Here is a 26,743-nt window from a genome sequence, read left to right as displayed (position 1 = left end):
CACTCCTCCTGCTGTCCCGGCCAGGCACAGGAGCAAAGAGAGGACCGCCCGCAGGCCTGACAAGCGCACTTTTCATCAACACACTGTAAGTGTATTTATGTTGCATGTTTTTAAAGATTAAAAAGTGAATGCACCAAGGAGCGCTCCGTTGTCTCTTCTTCTGACAGATTTAGTAAGATGTCACACTTTGTTCCCCTTTTCTAAGCTGCATGTAGCTAAGGAATTGGTTCAGATTTTTGTGGAAAATATTTTCAGAATCCATGGTGTTCCTGAAAACATTATTTCTGACAGAGGGGTGCAATTTGTCTCTCAGTTTTGGCGTGCTGGGAGTATCTTTATCATTTTCTTCTGGGTTTCATCCTGAGTCTAATGAACAAACTAAGAGAATGAATCAGTCATTGGAACAGTATTTGAGATGCTTTCCTTCAGATTGTCAAGAAGATTGGGTTCAATTTTTACCTTTTGCTAAATTCACTATGAACAATCAGGTTAACAGTTCCACCAAGATGTCTCCTTTTCAGGTCATCTATGGTTCTCACCCTACGTTCAATGCACTTTCTGGTATTTTTCAATCTTCCTAAGTTAGAAGAGTGGTGCACAAGGCGCATCAAATTTGGAAACAAGTACAGAAAGATATCAGGAATGCTGTAAATACCCAGAAATTGTTCTCTGATATGCACTGAACTGCTGAAGATCAGTTTAGGCCTGGAGATTTAGTTTGGGTTTCTACCCATCACATTCCATTACGCCAGCTGTCTGCCAAGCTGGGACCCAAGTTCATTGGTCCATATCCAGTTATAGAAAAGATAAACCGGGTAACTTATAGGGTTAAATTGCCCAGATCCATTAGAGGGGTTAACTCTTTTCATGTTTCACTGTTGAAATCTGCTGCGAATTACCGGACTTTGGACCCACCCCCTCCACCCATGGAAGTTGATGGTCAACAAGAATTTGAGGTAGAGAAAATTCTTGACTCATGCAATATTTAATTGACTGGAAGGGATAAGCCAGAAGAAAGATCTTGGGTTCCTGCTAAACAGGTTCATGCGGAGTTAGCTATTAGGGAGTTTTATGAGAACAATCCTGGTAAACCCATGTTGGAGTGTCCAGAGTCCACTCCAAAGGGAGGAGGTACTGTAAAATCCAGTGGCCGCTCATGGCTTCAGAACTTCAAGACCCACACTGAGGTGCAAGCCTCTGGGTCTCGGCCTGTCTCTGACGTCACTGGGAGCGCATGGTGATCAGCTCCCATTGGATAAGCGGCGGACGCGCTCTCAATACGCGCTCCGCGGCTGTAAACTTTAACCACGTGTGTGCATTGCATGTCAGCATCTCTGCTGACACGCTCTATGTTGATTGGTTACTTCGGTTTCCTTTACTTTCTGATGGGTTAGTCCTAGTATAAATGAAAGGTAAGCACCCTCTGTCATTGCCCGTAATAGCCTATGCTGGGCTTTTTGCTGAGATTGCGCTCACACCAAGTGCTTGTCTTGCTGCCGACTTTGTCTGTCCGCTGACTAAGCTTCTTCCAGATTGCCTTACCGTTACCTACCTTGAACCTGACCACGCTTCTCTATTGGATTATCTGTTACCGACCTTGGCTTGTTAAAGGGTTTGCATGAACACTGCCTGGACTGACACTGGCTTTAGTGACCACACATAGGTCTGGTGATTATACTTCAGTCATTACCTGCTATATTCTGGATTGCCTCAGCCTATAGGCCTCAGGTGACTATTCAGTATACTATGTTTGCATTGCCCATTGCTGTGTTTGGTGATTTCTGTCTGCCAGGTTGTATGCTACAGCTGCCTGCAGGGTATTGTAGTTTGTATTAGGCAGGAGTTTCCGCAGGCGTTAGGGCTGGGCTATAAGATCAGTCATATAGGCTAGAGATGGCCCGAACCTCTGAGTTTTGATTTGCGGACTTCCGCAAAAGTTCGGTTTGCGCAAACTTTCGCGAACAGCAATAGACTCAAATGGGGAGGCGAACGTTGAAAACTAGAAACACTTAAGCTGGCCAGAAAAGTGATGGAAAAGATGTTTCAAGGGGTCTAACACCTGGAGGGGGGAATGGCGGAGTGGGATAGATGCCAAAAGTCTCAGGGAAAAATCTGGATTTGACGCAAAGCAGCGTTTTAAGGGCAGAAATCACATTGCATGCTAAATTGCAGGCCTAAAGTGCTTTAAAACATCATGCATGTGTATACATCAATCAGGGAGTGTAATTAGAGTACTGCTTCACACTGACACACCGAACTCACTGTGTAACGTACCGCAAACAACTGTTTGTGTAGTGATGGCCATGCTAGACTGGTGCGCACCATGGCCAGAGTGCAGGCCATGGCGGTTTTCAAGCCCATATGGTCGCCGTGCTGTGGTAGCTCAATGATAGAACAACAGTGACTGTCAGGTAGGTATATGCAGTGATGGGTATTACAATGTGCACTGTCACACACAGACAGATACCGAACAGGCACAATGACACTGCATGCGCTCACGTAGGTAGGTAGGTGGGTGCACTGAAGTGAACAACAGTTAGTAGGTATATGCAGTGATGAGTATTACAATGTGCACCTGTCACACACAGGCAGGTACTGGACAGGCACAGTCACACTGCGTGCGCTCACGTAGGTGAGTGGGTGCACAGTGAACAACAGGTAGGTATATGCAGTGGGTATAACAATGTGCACCTGTCACACACACAGGTAGTAGTCACTGAATCAGTGCTGGTCGTAATGGAAAAATCTACGCTTACGGATCATTACGCGTAATTTTACGCTATTACGCATTACGCAATTACGGTTACGGCGTAGGAAATTATCTATGGTTCATCACTGTAATTACGCGTTAACTTACGCAGTTACGCGTAAGGATACCGTAATGTAGGCACTTACACTACGATGTTACACGTAGTGCCGTAATACCCATTAATGCGTATTTTTTTACGCATACGGATGATATGTATGCAATAGCCGTCAATGTGACAGCTATTGCGTACACATCATTCGTATGCGTCAAAACGTACACTTATATACTGAAGGGCGGGAGAAGATACTATTGGTTGCTTAAGATGTTGACTGATTGGCTACTCTTAGAAAAGGGGAGTTTTTACGTTAGTAATTACGCGTAAAATTATGCGTAAGTCTTCGTAAAATTACGCATACCTAGCAATTACGGTAGACAGCGTAATTACGATACCACTTAACTGCTTACGCGTAAATAATTACGCGTAAGACCGTAAGTTACGCGTAGCGCTTACACGTAAATTTACATTGAATTACGATGTGTAATTACGCTCATGCATAATTTCGGCCCAGCACTGCACTGAATGTGCTGAGCCCGGCAGTGGCACACACAGTAGGAATTACCAAGGCTGCCTATGCAACACAAGTGTCAGTGGGACACACACAAAAAAAAAATAGATTACAAGAACAAGATTAGCTCTCAAAAGAGCTGTTGTGGGGTGCTTTTTTTTTAGCAATAAGAATCAGCAATGAGCAACCTAAGAAGCCTACAAGAGCCTAACTAACCTTTCCCTATGAGAGTCTGCAGCAGCTATCCCTATACTAATTACTGCAGGCACACGAGTGAGTGAAAAGCCTAACGCTGCCTGCCTTTTATAAGGGGGGGGGGGGGCTCCAGGAGGGAGTGTAGCCTAATTGGCTGCAATGTGCCTGATGACTGTGATGTAGGGGGTCAAAGTTGACCCTCATGATGCACTATGGGGGCGAACCGAACTTCCGGAAAAGTTTGCAGTTCTCTGCGATCGCGAACCACGGAAGTTCGCCATCATCAATGACGCGTCATTAGAAGCCCGACACTAGAGGAAGCTGCACGTAAAAGCCGGATGTCTTCAATCGCCGTGGGCGGGCATTATGGAGGAGGTAAGCTGCTGCCGCTGCTCGCATGGAGGGCCCGAGACATGAGGGAGAGGGAGGAGACGCAGGCTGGGGGGAAGCCAGGCACAACGGGGACAAGGGGGCAAACAGAGGATACGGGGGGGCTGAGCAGAGGATACAGGGGACCAAGCAGGGGACACGGAGCTGACAAGAGGACACAGGGCTGACAAGAGAACACGGGGGGCCAAGCGGAGGACACGGGGGGCCGGAGGACACGGCGGCTGAGCGGAGGACATGGGGGCCGAGCGGAGGGCACGGGGGGTTCAAGTGGAGGGCCTGGGGGCCAAGTGGAGGGCACGGGGGCCAAGTGGAGGACACGGGGGAGTCCAGGACATGGGAGAACACACCAGAGGACACAGGGGGATACATGGGGCATACAAGGGGAGACATGGGACATACAGGAGGACACATGGGGGACACATGAGGGATATAGGATGACACCATTTGGGGAGGACATGTACAAGATGCCATTTGGTAGAGGACATGTACAAGACGCTCCTGATATATGGACGCTCCAGACAAGGTTTTTTTCAAAAATTTTTCCTGATTTTTGCCCTCTAAACCTGGGTTCGTCTTATATGCCAGAGCATCTTATACGGCGAAAGATACAGTACATATCAAAGAAAAGAAACCGCTTTAGACATGCAAATAAACTAGTAATTCCTGCAGCAATTGTGGCCAGGAAAATTATAGCAAAATCCTGGAAGAACCCCGAAGCTCCCAGTATGGAAGAGTGGATATGGATGATGTCAGAGTTTTTGCAAGGTGGCGAGGGCAGTGTAGAAGATGCTGGCACCAACAAACAAATGGAGGAATGGAAAATTGCATGGGAAAAAAATAAGTAACATATAATAAGTAGTTGAGTATTTGAAGTGGAGGGGATGAGGAGAAAAGAACCAAATAACCACTATATTACCAACTGAAATTGTAAGGATAAATGGATGGATGAATGTGCAGATGCATAGATATATGTTGAAGTATAGAAGGCACTTATATGAATGTGTATGAAAGGTGAAATAAGAGTAATTGCTTTGCTTCTCAGCTTAGATATGTGACCTGTTTGTGCATGAGGCCTGTCCCCTCCATTGGCTTGGTCCGGCCCTGATGGCTCATGCATGGAAAAAAAAAAAAAAAAAAAAAAAATATCAAAGAAACTGTGAAAGACAACTTCAGATAAGATTTTTATGCAGAGGAGTTCAAAGGGTCATTAGTTCTGCTGTGTTTCATTGTTTAAAATGCGGATTGTAGTTTGCAAATTACAGATATTAGAAAATGATGCAATGTTATAAAAAAAGGCTATGTACCTGAAAATAAAAATATGAGACACTTTTCTTTGCTACTAATTGTTCTATTAATTATCTGTATGACACATAAAATTCATTATATAATAAGTTATTTTTCACTTCAGTGTCACTTTAATGCAACATGTCATTTTCCAAACTGACTAATTATTCAGCAGTTTTCTTTTTACAAATTATCTTTTTCAGTTTCCTTTTTCAAAACAGTATAGGTATGCATAAGTGGTGGTTTTTAGAGTTGCATAGGTAAAAGAAATTGGTATATGTCCAAAATAAATTATCAACAGCAAACAACAATACAGTCGAAACATAAAATCTAGCCAACCTGTCAGAAAGAAAGCCAAATAATGTCAAGTAGGCATGATCAGAATAATGGAAAAAAGATGAAGATATGAGTTCCTATGTTTCTGAGACTTCAGATGCTGTTAAGTGAGGTTTCCATAGTTTTCCATATCTCCCAGGGTTACCAGATATCATTACACTTATCAACTGAGTTATTCAATGTGACCGTTAACTCTTCCTTTCAGTTCAAGAAAATTCATGTGAGACTTTCAAAGTGGTTCTTGCTTATTTTTGTTGATAATAGCCCCAAAATATTTCCCAATTCTGACATTCAGTATTCTCTTGGTTCTCCTAAAATATAATTTCCCACTTGGACATATTACGCACTAAACAAAATAAAAGCTGTTACACTTAATAAATTAACTACCCATATTTTTCGGACTATAAGACGTTCCTAACCATAAGACGCACCTAGGTTTAGAGAACAAAAACCAAAGGAAAAAAGTGAGGGAGAAAAAGTGAGTCTTATAATCCCAAAAATACGGTATATTGAATCCTGCTTGTCAGGAACCGGCCCGCGGCACGCCTGCGTATACGGTTCCCGACTGCGGGTTTGACCAGATTAAGCGGGGAACAGCCTTATTTAAGCTACAAACAAGGCTGGAACCCCTCAAACACTTCCCACTGCCACCACTAGCTGTTCGCTAGACACTTCCACTCTGCTGTCGAGTCCTCAGCGCGCACTCTGCGTTTTCGTATTTGGGTCAGCTTTGCGCTTAGGTCGAATACGGGAACGCCACGCACCCACACACACACACAGTTGCAATCTTACACTGTCGTAAAGCAAAGACCCACTAACAGTCGTTCCGAACGATGCTGTTAGCCACTCTGCTGTTGCTACTCGCACTGGCATTGTTCGTACGTTGGGTCAGCTGCGCGCTTAGGCCAACGTATGACAAACGCCCCCACACACAATGCAATTACAATTTCATACCGTAGTGTTGCTCAAGCGTACAATTAGGCATGAACTTATACACGGTTGCACTGCAGTCTTTTTTAGGCTATGAGTGTTAGTTTAGTACGGCAGAAGTCAAGCTTATTAAATAATAATTTAATATTCCAGAAAAACATAGAACAATGCAGAACTTAATATATACAAAAGATTACAAAAAACAAAGTAAAAATAGTTGCAAGATAAAAGTTACAAAGATAACACACACGGATATTTGCGTAAAATAAAAATGGGGATTAAAAAAACGTTACCAACTTGAAGGTCTCAACGTTGTCGGCAGGAGCATGCCGCTTGTTCGACCAGAAGTCGAGATCAACTCTAGCTATGCGCTAACTCCAAGAGCAGATACCGGTGGCTGTCCTGGGTCAGCTTAAATAGTCTGAAGTGTCCCCTGGGACATTTAATGTCCAGCCCCCAGGAACTAATGCAGTTTCCCCGTTTGTGACATCACCGAACGCTTGTCATAATCTTTCTTGTGATATGCAAACTTCAAAGGGGTTCCTGTTTTAGCTTCTTGAAGTTTGCAGAATTCAATAGGTGAGATTGTATCCTACCAGACATCAAAAAGCTTCCTTGCCTATTGAAGGGGACTGGTCCATTCACTGAAGACAATGGCAGCTGTCTACATTAATACAAAAGATCACAGCGTACAGTTCCTCTGGACAGCCAGAAACAGGTAATGAGGTTCCCTTTTGTCTGTCTATTGACACCACACACAATCACATTAATAGTCCATGAAGCTAGCTGCCAATATCTTCAGGCCATACTGGCTGACCTCCACCTCTGAAAGATATACAGCAGACATAAAAATGATAGAATAGGTTTCTGTACTCCCTAATATCATCAGCACCTCAATATATCTCCACACTGCTCCTTGAATTTAAAAGAACAGAGCATGACAGAAGTGTTGTCTGAGCTCAGACAACTGTTCAACATGTAAGAGTTGAACAGCTGCACCCGTTTTCATAGACTTCATGGACTATAACATAGGAAATAGAAGCTACTTGGTGAGATATTCTGATAAAATAGTCTTATCAGTATAGGTATATTTAGATTAGGGATTGGGCGGAAATGTTAATGTCCGATTCCGCAGAAATTCCGATTTCCGCCAATGCTGATTACCTATTTCACGGATTTCCGATTTTCGAGTAGTGGTCTTTTGGTCATTTTTTGCATTCTCTAATTGGCCAAATACTTCAGAGTTGACTCTGCATTCTCTGATTGGTCCACTGCTTCAGAGTTCTGTGATTGGGCTAAAATAGCCTAGTTGTGGTAATGTAGTATTTCTGCACAAATACGATTTCTGAGTTCTGCTCGGAAATTCGGATTTCCAATCGGAAATTCGGAAATGTCAATTCCGCGAAATCCAAAAGAGCATCCCTGTCCTTATTTTTTATATAGTCTGTAGTTTTACAGCTATTAATTAACTATTAAAGGTGCCTGACTATATGCCACCTGCTTCTCCAGTTTAAAACCTCTGTAGCTATGGAAGGAGTGTGGCCCAATAAACACAAAGCAGGTGGTTTTGGTGCTCGACGCCAGGCACCAAGTGCCTGAGCTGAGAGCTGCTATAGCACTTATGCTCCAGTGCACACGTCCGAAACATGTCAGCATGTGGTGTCCTGGATGATATGTATTTGATTAAATAAAGCAATTTTTAAATCGATTTAGTGCGGACCTCACCTTCACTGTATGGACTCCTGGGTGTGAGCTACCCGTTCTCCTGCACTATCGGCTGACAGAGGTATTGAGCGGAGTTCCACTTTCACCAGTGCACACCCTGCACAAGGAAAATTTGGGGTTTCAGCAATCGCCAACCCTGTAATACTTCTCCCCTCCGAGTTGCTACAACTCGGAAGGGGAATGGTATTTTACACTGCAGGAATTTGAGAGGCAGCAGGGTGAGTCGATATTTGGCTCACCCTGCGCCTAACTCCCCGGCAGCCTACAAACACATACGCCAATAAATAAGCAGTGTAGAATCGAATTGAGACAAATGTACAATGTCATCCCTAGCTTCTGATGAGTTACATAGATTTTTTTTTTTTTTTAATTCAGCCACATTTTTTCTTTATTGCCTTGTGTTTCGGATCACACCACTTACTTTATCAACATTATCATATGTAGTTGTTTCCTTGTCAAACCTGCCCTTGCTATATAGCACACAATACTTAAATAGGAACTCCAGTGAAAATAATGTAATAAAAAAGTGCTTCATTTTTACAACAATTATGTATAAATGATTTTGTTACTGTTTTCCCATTGTAAAAGCTTTCCTCTCCCTGATCTACATTCTGACATTTATCACATGGTGACATTTTTACTGTTGGCAGGTGATGGCACTAAAAGTAGCTGCTGCTTACTTTTTTGGCAGTTGGAAACAGCTGTAAACAGTTATTTCCCAGAATGCAATGAGGTTCAAAGATAGGAAACTGCCAGAACCATGGTCCTCACAGTTTCCTGTGGGAGGGGTTTCACCACAATCTCAGCCATACAGAGCTCCTTGATGATCCATTTGTGAAAAGCAATAGATTTATCTTGGGAAAGGGGGTATTGGCTACTGATTGGGATGAAGTTCAATTCTTAGTTATGGATTCTCTTTAATTCATCTTAATGAATTAATTGGTGCTTTTGTGATCAAAAGTTCACTGTGATTGGACTTATCTTGTTCTTTACTTCAGTGCTGTATCCATATCTTGCACAGGTGAGATTTATTTTTTAGGAGATACTTGCCTCTTGAAGCTCTCTGGGCTGTTGCCAGCTGCAATGTGTATTTAGATAGTTGTATTCATTTTTGTCATTCTTTGCTGAGCAAATTGGATTCTGTACAGTTTTTCTGGCTTGTAGTCACACCACTTGGATGGTGAACACATTCTTACAGAGGCGCTTGGCCACGCTACATACCTGACTATGTACCATCCAATTTATTGCCTGATGAAGCGGGATTGAGACCCGTGAAATGCGTTGCATCTTTGGAGTTTCTAAATAAATGTTACTATGATTTCTAGTAATGTCTCCTAGTCCGGTTCCTTTTTCTATCAGGGAGGTGAGTGTTATAAACTGTTCTAAATCACCTTTTTTCGGCACCAGCAACTCATCAGCAAGAGTTGCACACACGACTCATCACAGCAAGCAGGAGATAGACTTTCTCAGGCTTCTTCGATATTCATGTTATTTATTCAGGAAACAGAAATACAGATAGATACAGTTCATCATATCCTAGCCACGCCAATCTTCATGTTGCGTTACAAGCTTCTTGATTACCTTCCTAGTGACTGTAATCAGGTCTTCTTAGAGCTATTCTAAGTTACATCTAGACTACCTATGTACAGCATACGTTATATCAGATTACATATAGAATAAAGATACTTAGAGGTCCTAGTCAGCATCTAGGTAGCATGAAGTAGGAAGCAGAGCAGGAATCAGAGAGAGACGTCTTGCAGCCCATCCACTTCTTTAATACCAACTAGGAAAGAGTTAAATGTGACCTCATCTTCGCCCTCCCACAGACCAGACTATTGGCTGAGCCCCCTCGTGGTGTCATAATACCCACCTACTCGATTAATATTTAATGAGGCTCTTGACATACTTACAGGAATTTGGTATTTAGAAAACATGGCCCATGTTGATCATTCTTGTGGTGTACATGTTGAGGTCAGTGTAGGCCTGTGGCCTTCTTTCAGGAACATGTTCTCGGATGTTCTCAGTATCCGCTTGTTTATTCAAGCAGACACTGAGATGCCTCTGCCTGCATCACAAGTAGAGATGTCGCGAACCTCCGATTTTCGGTTCACTAACCGGGTTCGCGAACTTCCGCGGAAGGGTCGGTTCGCGGAAAAGTTCGCGAACCGCAATAGACTTCAATGGGGAGGCGAACTTTGAAAAATAGAAAAAATTATGCTGGCCACAAAAGTGATGGAAAAGATGTTTCAAGGGGTCTAACACCTGGAGGGGGGCATGGCGGAGTGGGATATATGCCAAAAGTCCCGGGGAAAAATCTGGATGTGACGCAAAGCAGCGTTTTAAGGGCAGAAATCACATTGAATGCTAAATTGCAAGCCTAATGTGCTTTAAAACATCTTGCATGTGTATACATCAATCAGGGAGTGTAATTAGAGTACTGCTTCACACTGACACACCAAACTCACTGTGTAACGCACCGCAAACAGCTGTTTGTGTAGTGACGGCCATGCTGGACTACTGCGCAACATGGCGAGATTGCTCTTCCTCACTCAGTGATGTCAGGTAATGTGTGACTTCCTTCTCAACTTTCCATGGCATTGTTAAAAAGCTTACGTTTTGTTTTTAAATTACATTTTCTACTTGCTGTGTACTTGTTCAGTACCGCTACAATGAGAATCCTGTGGAGGCGGGCAAGTCTGCCATTGTGACCCCGGGTAATGGCCGGGGAATGAGGGGTTTGAATCCGGTGTGGAGCCTGAGCAACGGCTACCACTACACATCCAAGGAGGGCAGCGGGCAGGCATGCACGCCCGCCCGCCCCGAGGTAGTGACCAAAAATAACAATACAGGAGGAGGACTTTCGAGGCCCTGCTGTGTATTTGAAATGAATGTACTTTAAATCCTTTAACGAGAACCAGTTATGGCGGGCAAAGATGACACCACATTCCTTTCACGAGAATCATATGGAGGCGGGAAAGTCTGCCATTTGTGACCCCGGGTAATGGCCGGGGAATGAGGGATGGAATCCGGTGTGGAGCCTGAGAAACTGCTACCACTACACATCCAAGGAGGGCAGCAGGCAGGCATGCACGCCCGCCCCGAGGTAGTGACCAAAAATAACAATACAGGAGGCGGACTTTCGAGGCCCTGCTGTGTATTTCAAATGAATTAACTTTAAATCCTTTAACGGGAATCCGTTATGGAGGGCAAGTCTGCCATTGTCATCGCGGGAAATGAAGGTTGGATTCCGTCCCGAAGTGGGAGCCTACTGAGACCCATGCTGTAGCTGCCCTGACCATCCTTTGCAGACCAGGCATCTGTGGTCAGATGGACCCTTGAGCCAGCGGAAGACAAACCAAGTTGAAAGCATTTGCCAAGAATGTTTTACGGAGGGCAAGTTTTTTTGCCCTTTTTTTTTTAATTTTTTGAAAATGATAGATGGTTGTATTTTTAAATTGTTTGAAAGTTTAGATGGTTGTATTTTTAAATTGTTTAAAAGTGTATCCATTCTTCCTCCCCCCAGCCACGAACAATACCATGGGAACGTGGAGCAGCGCGGCTTGTCTTTTGAGGGGTGCTGCTTTTCCTCAGGTGTTCTTGCCATAGTTGTTTGTGCCTTCTTTCCAGGTGCCTTCGTAAAGCACTTGTCCCTACGTGACAGTTGGCCTTTCCACGGCTCAATTTTTGCTGGCAGAGACAACAGATGGCTTTGCTCCGATCTGAGACACACACGTTAAAAAATTTCCAAATCGCTGAGCCCCCCTGGGCTGATGGCGCTACGGTGGCATCAGCAGCTGAGGTTGAAGGGCATGTTGGCTGTCTGGCCATAGCGGGAGATACATGGCGCCGGACACTGCCCCTAGCTGTTTCTGAGGACGAGCTCCCTCTTGTATTGCGTTCCGGAGTTGGAGCCTGATCAACGTCTACCACCACACATCCAGGCAAGGAGGGAGGCAGGCAGGCATGCACGCCCGCCCCGAGGTAGTGACCAAAAATAACAATACAGGACTCAGGAGGACCTTTTGCGGCCCTAATTGAAATTAATTAACTTTAAATCCTTTAACAGGAATCCGTAATGAAGGGCAAGTCTGCCATTGTCACCGCGGGGAATGAAGGTTGGATTCCGGCCCGAAGTGGGAGCCTGCTGAGACCCATGCTGTAGCTGCCCTGACCGTGCTTTGCAGACCAGGCATCTGTGGTCAGATGGACCCTTGAGCCAGCGGAAGACCAACCAAGTCGAAAGCATTTGCCAAGAATGTTTTACGGAGGGCAAGTTTTTTTTGCCCTTTTTTTTAAATTTTTTGAAAATGATAGATGATTGTATTTTTAAATTGTTTAAACGTGTATACATTCAAGTGCAAGTTATGCACTAACTGCCAGGTATAATGTGCAGTCACAGATGCAGTGAAAGGTATGCAGTGACTGCAAACAGCTGTTTGTGTAGTGACGGCCGTGCTGGACTGGTGCGCACCATGACGAGAGTGCAGGTGATGGTGTCTTTTCAGCCCATATGCTCGCCCGGCTGATGTAGCTGAATATCCAATTTACAAACGTGACAAAATGGGGCTTTAAATGAACAAATATTCGTCTTTTATTTCTTCTTATCAAAAGGTCTTTACAGTAACGGACACACAGGTAGACATAATTTCCAGAACTCCCAATAACAACCAAACCGACTGCCTGACACGTGTTTCACGATCAAAGATCGCTTCTTCAGAGGCATACAGTATACATGTATATCTGTTAAAAAACACATACAATCAAAAATTTCATATTACATACCATTCTAGGTGTATGTGCATCGCGGGATACAGGTAGAAGATGACAAATTAAATCAATCTTACCACATGTGAGTCCAAATGAAGACCCCAGACCACAATCTGAAAAAAATTACAGTTTCCATCAATACTAGTGTGGAGAATACGCCAGTGAAACTACTTGTATGTGGGCACCCATGTGCAGATCCATCAATCTCTATGTGCCAGTGAATATCGTTCTGCACCCCTGCATGACCCCATAGAGTACAGATCACCTCATATAATTCTCAACACTGTGCAAACCAGACATACAGACGTGCCTGTGGTATACATGCACGGGTGCACACATATATATAAGCCCCATGTATATCAACACAGCACATGCATGTGCTGCAATACACACCTTACATCCTGAGATAGCCCAGAGACAGGTGTATAAAGTTTCATGTATACATGGGTTTTGAAAGAGATTACCAAGAAAACCGTGAATAAAAAGAAGAGCAACATCCCATGTGTATAAATATATAAAATAGATGACTCCAAGTATATCCATGGACATATTCAACTCCATGATCCCATGTGCATGTATAAATAAAGACAGAGAGACTGCGATCCATATACATAAATAAAAATAGACAGTAATGCCCAAAATACAAAATGTTGCACAAGGAGAAAAGGTGCCCAAATATATATATATATCTATCACCCATGCATAAAGTAAGTACCTGTAGAAATATGAAGACCATTCCAGGTGGACCAACGTCCAAAGATAACCACCCTCCGTACCAATGCGGAAGTGTAGTGTCAGAAAGTACACCGGGTCTGACCCTCTGGCTCTTCTTTTTATTCACGGTTTTCTTGGTAATCTCTTTCCAAACCCATGTATACATGAAACTTTATACACCTGTCTCTGGGCTATCTCAGCGCTACTTAAAAACAGACTAGTGCCTACCTGCAAAAGAGTGCAAGCCCCACTTTCTGACAGGACGCTTGCGGCAGAGCAAGAGAGACGTTGTATGGCAAATTGAGACAGCTCTGGCCACAGGTCAAGCCTGCGCAACCAGTAGTCCAAGGGTTCATCGTCGCTTTTCGCAGAGTCTACATCCACACTCAAGGCCAGGTAGTCGGCTACCTGCCGGTCTAGGCATTGGTGGAGGGTGGATCCGGAAGGACTATGGCGAGGAGTTGGACTAAAGAACGTCCGCATGTCCGACATCACCCTGAGATCGCTGGAGCGTCCTGTTCTTGCCTGCGTGGACTTGGGAGGAGGAGGGTTACTGCTAGTGGTACCTTGATTGCGTTGTGCAGCCACATCACCCTTAAATGCATTGTAAAGCATCATCGACAGCTTGTTCTGCAAGTGCTGCATCCTTTCCGCCTTTTGTTGAGTTGCTAAGAGGTCCGCCACTTTGTGCCTGTACCGAGGGTCTAGTAGCGTGGCCACCCAGTACAGGTCATTCGTCTTGAGTTTTTTGATACGGGGGTCCCTCAATAGGCTGGACAACATGAAAGAGGACATCTGCACAAAGCTGGATGCAGACGTACTCTCCATCTCCTCTTGCTCTTCCTCAGTGACGGGACGCAACTCCTCTTCCTCCCCCAAGCCACGAACAATACCACGGGAACGTGGAGCAGCAGAAGCCCCCTGTGATGGCTGCTGCGGTTGTTCTCCTTCCGCCGCCTCTTCCTCCTCCACAGAAACACCTTCCTCATCATCACCATCATCAGTCTGACTCCTCCCCTTCCCCACACGACTCCTCTTCTTCCTCCTATGCTAGCTATATGCAGTGAGGTGGGTTCTCACTCAACACAACAGGTAGTTAGATGCAGTGAGGTGGGTTCACTCAACACAACGCTAGGTATATGCAGTGATGAGGTGGGTTAAGTAAACACAACAGGTACTAGGTAGTTAGATGCAGTGAGCTGGGTTAACTGAACAGTAAAGGTACTTAAGATGCAGTGAGGTGGGTTCTCACTCAACACAACAGGTAGTTAGATGCAGTGAGGTGGCCAGGTGGGTTCACACTCAACACAACAGGTAGTTAGATGCAGTGAGCTGGGTTCACTCAACACAACGCTAGGTATATGCAGTGATGAGGTGGGTTAAGTAAACACAGCAGGTACTGGGTCGTTAGATGCAGTGAGCTGGGTTCACTGAACAGTAAAGGTACTTAAGATGCAGTGAGGTGGGTTCTCACTCAACACAACAGGTAGTTAGATGCAGTGAGGTGGCCAGGTGGGTTCTCACTCAACACAACAGGTAGTTAGATGCAGTGAGCTGGGTTCACTCAACACAACGCTAGGTATATGCAGTGATGAAGTGGGTTAAGTAAACACAACAGGTACTGGGTAGTTAGATGCAGTGAGCTGGGTTCACTCAACACAAAGCTAGGTATATGCAGTGATGAGGTGGGTGAAGTAAACACAACAGGTACTGGGGTATATGCAGTACTGGGTAGTACAATGTGCAGCTCCCTGTCACACACACAGGTAGTCACTGAATGTGCTGGGCTGCTGGCAGTGGCACACACAATATCAATTAGCAAGGCTGTGCATGCAACAAAAGTGTCAGTTTGACACACAGAAAAAAAAAATGTACAGGTTGAGCTCTGAAAAGAGCTGTTGCTGGGTGCTTTAAAAGCAATAATAATCAGTCAGGAGCAAGCAAAGCAGCCTAGAACCTAACTAATCTGTCCCTAGGAGAAAAAGTGTGCAGCAGCTGTCCCTTTCCTCTCTCTAGCAGGCACATGAGTGAGGCTAATGGCCGCCGGACCCTGCCTTATATAAAGGGGGGTGGGGCTCCAGGGCTTAGTGTAGCCTGAATGGCTACAATGTGACAGCTGACTGTGATGCAGAGGGTCAAAGTTGACCCTCATAGTGCATTATGGGGCGAATCGAACTTCCGCAAAAGTTCGCCTGGTGCAGGCGAACGCGAACCCCCTAAGTTCGCCTGGAACCTTTCGCCGGCGAACCGTTTGCTACATCTCTAATCACAAGAAACTCTATTTATTTTAAAGGTATACACTGCGGACAAGCCTTTTACCTAAACTCAGGCAAAGTAACTGAGGCCTACTTAAATTCTAACAGTGAGTCCACCAACTTCCCCCTTTTAAACAGATTTCAACTATTTTATTCTTTTTTGGCGCCTCTGTTCCACATTTGTGCATGTATGCGTTTGGACTCGCACATGCACAATGTGGATTTGCCCATCCTTAGAACTACTTGGGGATGTGAGTACTTCCAAAGGTTGCCCGAGGAGTTCCAAACAGCTATTTAGTTGAACAGGTCAAAAACCCATAACCGGGGATGGCACTGCAACAACAAGCCAGAAAGAGGAATGGGAAGGCTCCATACTATCCAGAGCCACCTTACCTCTACTTGGGTAAGTAGCAAACCTGAACTGCAGACATGTAAATAGAAATAATAAGGAAGAGGGTATTATATCTCTGGGTAGTTTATGTAAGATCTTATATGTTGGTTGCTATGGGCAACAACACTACTCCTTCGTTCGGCACCATATCACAGGAAGTGTGATAACTCGACTCTCATCACAGCAGCAGCATAGGAGATAGGACTTCGTAAACGTCGTCAAAGTTTCAGGAGTTTATCCAGTAAACAGATATACAGATGCTTATCTCTTCATGTTTGTTACACCTCAGCAAAGCAATTGGTCTGTAGTAAGTCCTCTTTGCGTTACAGGCTCTTGGTTCATTCCTTTTGAATGGCAACTAGGCTTTCTCTTATGTTACATCTATACTACGTTGCACTTAGGCCTATATACAGCATACAGTTAGATAAGATGACAAGACATTACAAAAAGAGTAGAAAGTGGAAGTCATCAGCCAGAAGTCAGAAGAAGCCCCCTCGGAAACTCATTAGCTCTTCTTCTACTAAACTCTAAAGAGTTAAATGTGACATCATCTGAGCAGGGACGGATCACTAACTCATCGTCTGCTATTGGCTGATAAAACCCCATGATATCATGACAAGCACAGTCTTTACTGCGCATGGCCTGGAAAATTCCATATTCCAGGGACCTGACTCTTAATCTAAAAAGAACATTATTTACCTTTAGGAAATATGAAAACACTCGATTTTTACAGAATAAGACTGCCTCTCTGTCTGTACATCGCAGCCTTGTGCAGTCCGAATCACACTGTTCTTCAGTGCTTCTAGAAATGCTCCTTAAAGGTATACTCTGCAAATCAAGTCTTAAAAATGAGGCCAAGAGGTCTTGCCCTCTCTCTCAGGGATAACCACCTAGAGCAGAGAAAGTGCCTGAGCACGAGCATCGAAAAGTGAAACATAAAGAAAAGAATCATGGGTACTGTCTGAACCAGAAGAAGGGATCTGCAGATCAAGCCTTTTCAGGGGGGCTGTTAGAATTTAAGTATTATATGAAAGAATTTGTAGGACTCGGTTACTTTAACTGAGTTTAGTTAACCAGGCTCTCTAGGGATGCCCTACTTCTAGGTCCCTATTGACCAAACTCTCCACATTTGCGTCACATGTGTATCCCTTACAAATGTGCATGTTCGTGAAACTTGTTTGTCTGTTAAGCAATGGAGCAGTGCCAGGTGTCTTCTAAAAAAATACCTTTAAACAATCAGCTCCATCCTCATAGGTACTGCTGAAAGCTAGATACCTAACCTTGTATATCGCTTAGCTTGGTAATATTGGCTTATGAGATTGTTTATCTGACACCAATCTCTTGACCATGTTAATTTGTTTGCATAATTTCACACACAAACTCACTTGTGTAATGATGCCCAAGATTGTCATCACCATAATTATGACTAGTGGGCGTAGAAAGAAATTTTGAACTGCAGAGGCCCAGTCTGAGTGTCCCTGGAACATCGCCAGAAACTTTCTCCACCAGATCAGACTGGAACTCACCTTTTTATATTTGTGTTCAACCTCTTTAGATCCCCTTGATCATGGTGAAATATCACCTCTTGTTTAGTGTTCTGTTTGTTTAACCGTTGTAACAAAGTGTGTGTCAAAACCTGTACCCATTTGTTCCATGGAGTTTTATCTCTCAGGATAGGCACTTCCTGTGGAGCTTTGAACTTTAGAGTTCTCTTAACCATTTGAGAAATAACGTAGCCAAACCTTGACGACTGAATCCATATGGGATTTCCGCTCACACAATAAGTCCCCCTTGGAAAATCAACCTTGTCTGAAAACAATTATGAAAATGTACCATGAATGTGTCAGTAGACATCATGTTTAAAAAACAAACCTTTCCTTCAGCCACCGGAGATGTTGGTTTGGCTTTAGGATGGATCTTTTGAATGGCAGCTGCGCATTCTGTGTTATTGAGCCAGCATGCTTCCTCACTAAATCTGACTTGCCCCGGAAAACAGGGATACTTCTCTAAAAATTGCTAGCATGACGACAAATCTACTTGTTTCACCTCCCCGTCTAGCACCAAAAAATGTTGACCTCTCAGGTCATGGTGTAAGACGTGTGGATGAAACAGGTGTCCCCAGTGATACTACTGGAAAAGCTACCTGGGTTTTTCCATCAGTAGGAACTAAGGAAGTAGCGGTGCATAAAGAATTGTCGCACCCTTTCCACCTGTTTACCCAGACATCTCGGTGCCTCCATGCAAAAGATCCCTCCCCAGGAAAATCGATAAATTTCTCCTTGTCAAGTCTCATGGTGGCGTAGTGGTTAGCGACTTGGCCTTGCATTTCTGGGTCCCCTGTTCGAATCCCAGCCAGGGCACCATCTGCAAGGAGTTTGTATGTTTTCCCCATGTCTGTGTGGGTTTCCTCCAGGCACTCCGGTTTCCTCCCACATCCAAATAACATACAGATAAGTTAATTGGATCCCCCCTAAAATTGGCCCTAGACTACAGTACTTGCACTACATAATAGATACATAGACATATGACATTGGTAGGGATTAGATTGTGAGCTCCTTTGAGGGACAGTTAGTGACAAGACAATCTATATATATATATATATATATATATATATATATATATATATATATATATATATATACTGTACAGCGCTGCGTAAGATGTCAGCGCTATATAAATACTACAAAATACTACTAATTATAAAAGGAGTTTTATCTTCTGATAAGGCTCGAGCCATTATCTTAAAATCCGCTGTTAACTCGGTCTGCATAGACAGGCATGCTGTTTCCCATGCCATACCCCTAGCCATGCAGTCATCTCCTGAAGAATTATTTGAATGTGCCTTTGATTGTACCCCTGAACTTCATATGTGTTGTGCGTTAACTGTTCCAAAACCAAGTTCAGATGATGTTGGGTACCCCCATTCTGTTGTCCCAATGTGCCTAATTGTTGAATGACCTCTGTCATACCTTCTATGTCTACACTGTTTGCTACCCCCATTCCAGCACCCATTCCTCCCAAGAGTGTATCTGCTAAATCCCGGGACCTTCTTCTGGCTACACTATTCCCTGTGGAATGTGCCCATGACATAAAAGCCTGTACCAGGGTGGCAGTGACAGTGCTGCAGTTAGGGTAGATATTAGATATTACCCACTCTTCTAAGTTAATCTGCCAAGTGATCAATTGAAGCTGGGCCTCCATGATAACTGGAGTCACCCTCAGTTGATTTAACTGAAAAGGGCCACTTTTTACAACTTGATGTGTATCACATGACGGTAGGTGGGGTTCCTGGGTAGTCCCTGGCAGGGTGACTACTTGAGCTTTAGAAGTTGTGGGTACCCCCACTTATACTGTCACGGTTTCCCTTCTCATTATGCAAGATCAATTTGGACCTTTAAAATCTAGGGACTGTGGGATACAAAAACCGTATGTCCATGGTCCTTCATCCTCCCCGACTAAGGGCGCTATTTTTAAACTCCCTCATTTTAGTCCCATCACCCTTTCATCATAGAGAGTCCCCGGGGTGCTACCTGATGTATCCCAGGATTCTACCTCTCTACTCCAAAAAGTCCCCTGATCCATTAAACTCACGTCCCATGCTAACCCTTGTGGCCCTCCCCAGAAGAATACTGTTGGTACTCTTTCTTCTGGGAAATTGATTAACATCTCAATGACAAAAGATGTTTCCAACTGTCCTGATTGGACCTTTGCCCCCCTTATGTCCTGAGGCAAAATGCGTACTTTAGGTTGGGAAGAATGTTTTCTCTGCAATCTTTTAATTAAGAGTACCTCCTCACTTACCCATCTAGCATGAGGATAAGTGGCTGAATATGGACTGTGTGGAATTGTCTCATATGGTGAACCATGTAGTGAGGATGGTGTTACCTGTGTTGACTCTCCCTTCCTCAGGATCGCTCTTCCCACCCACTTGGTTACCTGTAAATGTGACTGGATCTCGATTCTTATGACTTGTTCCAAGAACTGAAACCTTTCTGCTTTCCAGCCTTTACATGTGTATAGTTGTTGTCTCAGAGACACCCTCTGTTGGTTGTTCCAGAGTGTGATATTGTTCCCTGCTTCTCTCCTGGAGGAGAAGTGAGGCTTACTGCTTGTTCCTCTCCAATCTAGAACCATCTCACTCTGGAGAACCAAGACAAAGGTCTCAATTCACTAAGCTTAACTACTGTCTTTAATAACTCTTCTGAGCTGTTTTACAGTTATCACCATGGTGATATAATTGTAATAACTGTAAAACAGCTCTGAAGAGTTATTAAAGACAGGAGTTAAGCTTAGTGAATTGAGGCCAAAGTAATCCTGAACAAGACACTCCACCTTTTGCATGTACCCTTTTGCATGTACTGCAATGTACCTTTTAACAAGACTTTGGATCGGTGCGTTGGTTCCGGGAGTGTGACATTCCAGAGCAGATTTAAGCTGCCCTTCACATCACATTTCCAGCACACTTGACTCTTCATACCTTTCACCAACATTGTGCCATAAAATTTGCTTCCACCTGGCATGAGTGATCTTTTCCTCCTTCCCTGTTCGGTCCAGTCAGACCAATCAGAGGAAAGTGCAAAAAGATCAGTACCTGTAACGATTGTGGAACTTTCTTTGTGATCAGCGCACAACGCATGCGCTGACACGGCGGAAATCCTCCACAAGCGTGTAATTGCAGGCACCCAGCAAAAGGTGCTACGCACCTGTAGAGGGAAATTCCTGTCGGCAGATGGCGCTGGGGAGTGCAGAGGAACCAATCCTCTGTACCTCCACACATGCCAGACAGGAATTGTACGAAGCGCAGAACGCAATCGCAAGAGAGGCGATTGCGAATGAGAACGAGCAAAGGGACAGGTTGTATGTGTGTGCGCCAATCCAGTCGCCACCCCGCGACCGCGCACACACAACAGCAGATATGAAATAGGAACGAGATCGCGAGAGGTGCGATCGCCAGATGTGACACAAGGCAGATCAGAATAGAATACGAGGATAGCAAAGGCACAGCAAATATTACAATGAGGAGATACGGAAAATAACAAACGCTAGCTAACCGCGAACACCGCACTCATTCGCAACAGTGCACGCGGTTATGCGCGGTCTCCACGTGATAAGCACAATACTGACAAGCACGCCTAACTAACCATTGACAGACAAACATGAAACAGGGGACGCGAACGCTTGCTTAACGGTTATCTCACCGAGCCTCCAGCAAGCGGTCGTAGCAGACAAGACAGACACACGAAAACAGGGACAAGCGAGAGATAGGATCCACAGCACTAGCGAAAAGTGGCTAGCGCGATCCAGGTACAGAGTAGCAGAACAGAAGGATCCACAGCACTAGCGAAAAGTGGCTAGCGCGATCCCAGGAGACAGAACAGAAGGATCCACAGCGCTAGCGAAAAGTGGCTAGCGCGATCCCAGGAGACAGAACAGAAGGATCCACAGCGCTAGCGAAAAGTTGCTAGCGCGATCCAGAGAGGCAGAACAGAAGAGATAGCTGGTAGCAACCGCTGCACCAGCTATGCTCCAAGAACAGAGATCAGAACGACTTCCTATCGACCACCGCTGGGACAGGACAATCGCAACAGACAAACAAAACAGATAAACAATCCTAACTGCACTAAGGAAATCTGCCTAGCACAGTTTCCAGGAATTACTCTAAGCTGATGTTCAAACAGAGAGTAAGGCTGACACCCCACCAGGAGTGTTACATAGGACGAAATCCTTATGACCAGCCAAGCATTGTGGGAAAGACATAGTACTTATAGTACACGCCTCCAATGAATGTGGCCAGGCAATTTGCATGACAACGTATGCAAATTCCTCTGCAAGCACAAGCTTCAAAACTGACAGAAGCTCTTCTTTCCAGAGTCCTGCAGCATGCAAACCTACACAATGGTCAAAGGGCTGCCTGCCTGCACAGGCAGCTGAGCAAATCATCACAGTACCTTTTCCTCCAAACATTAACATGCTTGGGCCTTGTGTTCTCATTAACCCCTTATTGTTCATGAGAATGTCCTCTCCTCTGTCTCCTAGGACGAAATGGCAGCCTAGGATCACCATCAGCACGGTACTCGACATTATGAGAGCACCTCCTTGGGAAAGAAAAACATTAGCAATTTGCATTATGCTTTGCTCAGTCAGTTTTTTTTAGTCTCTTTCTGATCTTGGAAATCTCGCTGTTCTCCAAACCAGGATTGACCTCTGGAAACTTTCGCTTATCCGACTATGTCAGTCGGATAAGCAAAAGTTTCCAGAGGTCTGTCTCTGCTGCCAGCACCTCAGCTTTCTCGATTCCATATTGCCAAAACTCCTGAAACCGAAATACAAACAAATCAATTCTTATTAATGATTTGGGTCTTGCCCTGTACTCTGTACACCTTAGATCGATCAATATATACCGTAATTGATCTCGTTTCTTTATAGTTCTCTTGAACTCTGTTTACTCTTTTTGGTAGAATGGAGCTACACTCCTCTCCCCTACCTTATGTTACAATGTCGTAAGTACTTACCTTTTTAAAATATGCTCCCACGGACTTCACCTTTGGAAGCTCTTCCCTCACTGGAAACTCTTACCTCATCCCCCCCCTGTACATACTCGGCCGCAGTATGTACTGAGTACCGATGCCACACACATATTGCTGCTACCTGCAGACTGCTTTTCAGCTGAGCTTACAATGCTCTTACTCATTTTCGTTTTTACTTACCTAGAACTTCATTGATCGCAACTAGCTCTGCTAGAAGTCCTGTTTGTTGTAACCTCTGACCAATGTTTGCCAATGCTACTACCTCTATACTTGCCCCCAAAAATGGCTACCCCCTGTAGGAAGGTGTGCTTTGCACTTTAACTACACAGGGTTCAGGGCTACGCATGCCAGCTTCATATGCCTGCGTGAGAATCACTGAATGCCCACTAGGTAGGTAGTCCTATGGTAAACCTTCTACTGATACACTGTCACTCCGTAACTGGCAATTCCTTGCTTCTTTTTAATTGCCCCTTGAACTGCTTTTAGTTCTGTTCTTTATATTAAACTTGATAGGAGCTGGAAAAAATAAATTTGACCAATCAGTGGACCAGGAAAAACACACAACCAGCCCAGCATCGACCTCTTTGTCAATCTCTGGTCCTGTCCACGACACAACCCCTCAAAAAAATTTTACCGCTTTGCAGCCACGACGACGGACACCTGGATTGGTCAACTCCTTTTTTTTCCACCTCCGGTACACCTTTATGTACTGTTATGTACTGTTGTCTCCAATAGAGACTGTTGTCTCAATTGGGAATTCATGTTGCACCACTGTTTAAGGTGCATCACTTAAAGGAATAATCCCATAAGTAACCCTGTCCAGATAACCCCCGATCCACTCTTGCAAATCATTCCCCAGGAAATATCTGACATCTATGTGTCTCCATGTACCTTGCTTGAAAACACTTCCTATGATCTGAGTAACCATGATTGTCTCATAGCAACTGCTTGTTTCACACATTCTGGCATTCTTTTCCCTGTGCCCAGACTCTGGGAAAATAATCTGGAAGCAGATACTTAGTAGAGTGTCTTTGTCACCTCTACGGATCCCCCGATCAGCTGCTCCATGCAAGGTGCCCGTTTGCACAGTCCTGATGAGGATCCCTGGCCCCCTCCCTTGCTGACATGACTCTAGCTTGCCAGCTTCTACAAGCATTGAGGGTGTGCCTTTTCGTGGGCTCTTCCAGCCCCCCCCCCCCTTTCCCTACCTACGGGAACTTCATACGTCACGAAGGTTGGGGCGGCCCTTCCCTGAGCTGGGTCACCATCTTGGAAACTGGAAACTGCCAGACAGTGATCGTAATACAAACAAACTTTGACAAAAAACAATGCAAACACATTGACATTTTTAAAACATGATTTACCCTTCAGGACATCTTACAACCCATGCAGCATTCAGACACACAAATCCTCAAACTTCACTCAAACACTCGGACAGATACACACGTAATCCTGTGTACAGAACTCCGTGACCGACAAAAAAAATCACCAGCCACCTCCTACTCTGCGTTCACCCCCCTGACATACCAAAATGTAATTTCTCGTGCGGGGTGTCCAAAACACAATAACAAAAACCAGCCATTCAGAAAAAATGAATGTACTCATGGACGGAACCACAAATCTATTCCAACACCCACTGCTACAGTTTCACAACTAAAAAAACACACAGCGTCACACAATCTCACATATGCCAATCTGATCCATCCATCCCTCCCTCCTTCTCACTCCAAAGGAAGGGGCATTCCTATGTGCCCCAGAAACAAACGCATTGCTTGGGAAACATCTCTCCACATATACAGTAGAAAGCCAAAAACAAACCCCTGCTATGCCTTTTTAAGGAAAGGCAGCAAATCCCAAATACATGACAAACTGAAATCATTCACCCATGGCTTAGAAAACACACAACTCAAACTGCAAACTTCACATGCACTAGCTTAACCATAACACTGCCTTCTCAGCATACTAGACAGAAAGAAACGTTAAATCACAAGAAATATGCCTTTCCACACCCAAATCACACGTGTGCTGCTCCACTCCCCCCCTCCCTCCACTCTCGGGGGCGGGGGTGAGGATTCCTCACTTTCTGCTTCCCAGCGAACAAATCAAACACTGCCAAACACCACACAGAATGCTTTATCAAAACGTATTGTATATCACCAAATACAATATAGATTATACTCTTCAACAACTAAACTCCACTTGCCAGTTCAGTTAGACGCTCTTCGAATGAAAATCATACAGCTGTGGCAAATTTTCTCACGGATCTCTCTATTGACGTCTCCCTGGAGCCTGAGACCTCTCTCAGTGGATCCACTTCTTCCCCTCACGGCAATTTGCCTGGCTGCGCCCGGGATTGCTCCTTCCTCTGGATCCTGTTTTGGCACTAACTGTGTGTACGGCACAGTTGCAGACGTCCTAGAGATTCACCGCTGTATTATGTAAACTTTCTCCATGCTTCGGGCCCCTTGCAGCCCCACACTCACTTATCTCCTCTCGATAAGCCTCTTAGCGTCTTCTCCGCTTGTTTCGCTGTAAAAGTCCTTGATAGACTGATATCTCTGTCACTGGACCTTTTCTGCCTTTTCTGCGAGACAGCACTGGGTTTCACGGCACCAATTGTAAGAACTTATACGTTGGTTGCTATGGGCAACAACACTACACCTTCATTCGGCACCATATCACAGGAAGTGTGATAACTCGACTCTCATAACAGTAGCAGCATAGGAGATAGAACTTCTTAGACGTCGTCAAAGTTTCAGGAGTTTATTCAGTAAACAGATATACAGATGCTTATCTCTACATGTTCGTTTTACCTCAGCGAAGCAATTGGTCTGTAGTAAGGGCTCTTTCACATTAGGGCAGACTTTCTGCGTTAACGCAAACGGAAGCCGTTTGCGTTAACCAAGGTAAGATGAAAGTCCATAGACTTTCATTTTACCTTTTACACTCGACGCTGCGTTTCGATGCGTTGCGGTTCCGACGCACCCGGGCGCAGTTTTCCCTCCAACGCACCCGCGAGCCGGCGGTTTCCGTCGGGTTTAATTACCAGCTACCGCCGCTGATTGCGTCGCACCACAGATACCCGACGACACGCCGCAGGCAGACAACGCGTGCAGGAGAACGGCTCCTGTTCGCGTTGTCTGATGTGAAAGAGCCCTTAGTCCTCTTTATGTTACAGGCTCTTGGTCCATTCTTTTTGAATGGCAACCAGGCTTTGTCTTATGTTACATCTATGCTACGTTGCACTTAGGCCTATATGCAGCATACAGTTAGATAAGATGACAAAACATTACAAAAAGAGTAGAAAGTGGAAGTCATCAGCCAGATGTCAGAAGAAGCCCCCCACCCCCCCCCCCCCCCCCACCCCCAAAAACTCATTTGCTCTTCTTATACTAAACTCTAAAGAGTAAAATGTGACATCATCTGAGCAGGTACGGATCACTAACTCATCGCCTGCTATTGGCTTATAAGACCCTGTGATATCATGACAAGCACAGTCTTTACTGCGCATGGCCCTGAAAATTCCATATTCCAGGGACCTGACTCTTAATCTAAAAAGAACATTCTTTACCGTTAGGAAATATGAAAACACTTGATGTTTACAGAACAAGACTCTTTGTCTGTACATCGCAGCCTTGTGCAGTCCGAATCACACTGTTCTTCAGTGCTTCTAGAAATGCTCCTTAAAGGTATACTCTGCAAATCAAGTCTTTAAACTAAACTCAGTTAAAGTAACTGAGGCCTACGAATTCATATAATACTTAAATTCTAACAGTTTACTTTAGCGTGTAAGTCCACTAGGACTGAATGTGGTAACATTTACATTAGTGACAGGCTGTTTGCTGTATTTTACTTGCACTAGTAAGAGTTAAGTTAAAGGAAATATATAGATCATAAATTAATTTTAATTGTCT

The sequence above is a fragment of the Hyperolius riggenbachi genome, chromosome 4 (genome assembly GCF_040937935.1).
Source record: "Hyperolius riggenbachi isolate aHypRig1 chromosome 4, aHypRig1.pri, whole genome shotgun sequence".
Taxonomy (NCBI): Eukaryota; Metazoa; Chordata; class Amphibia; order Anura; family Hyperoliidae; genus Hyperolius; species Hyperolius riggenbachi.
This window is presented reverse-complemented; position numbering follows the sequence as displayed.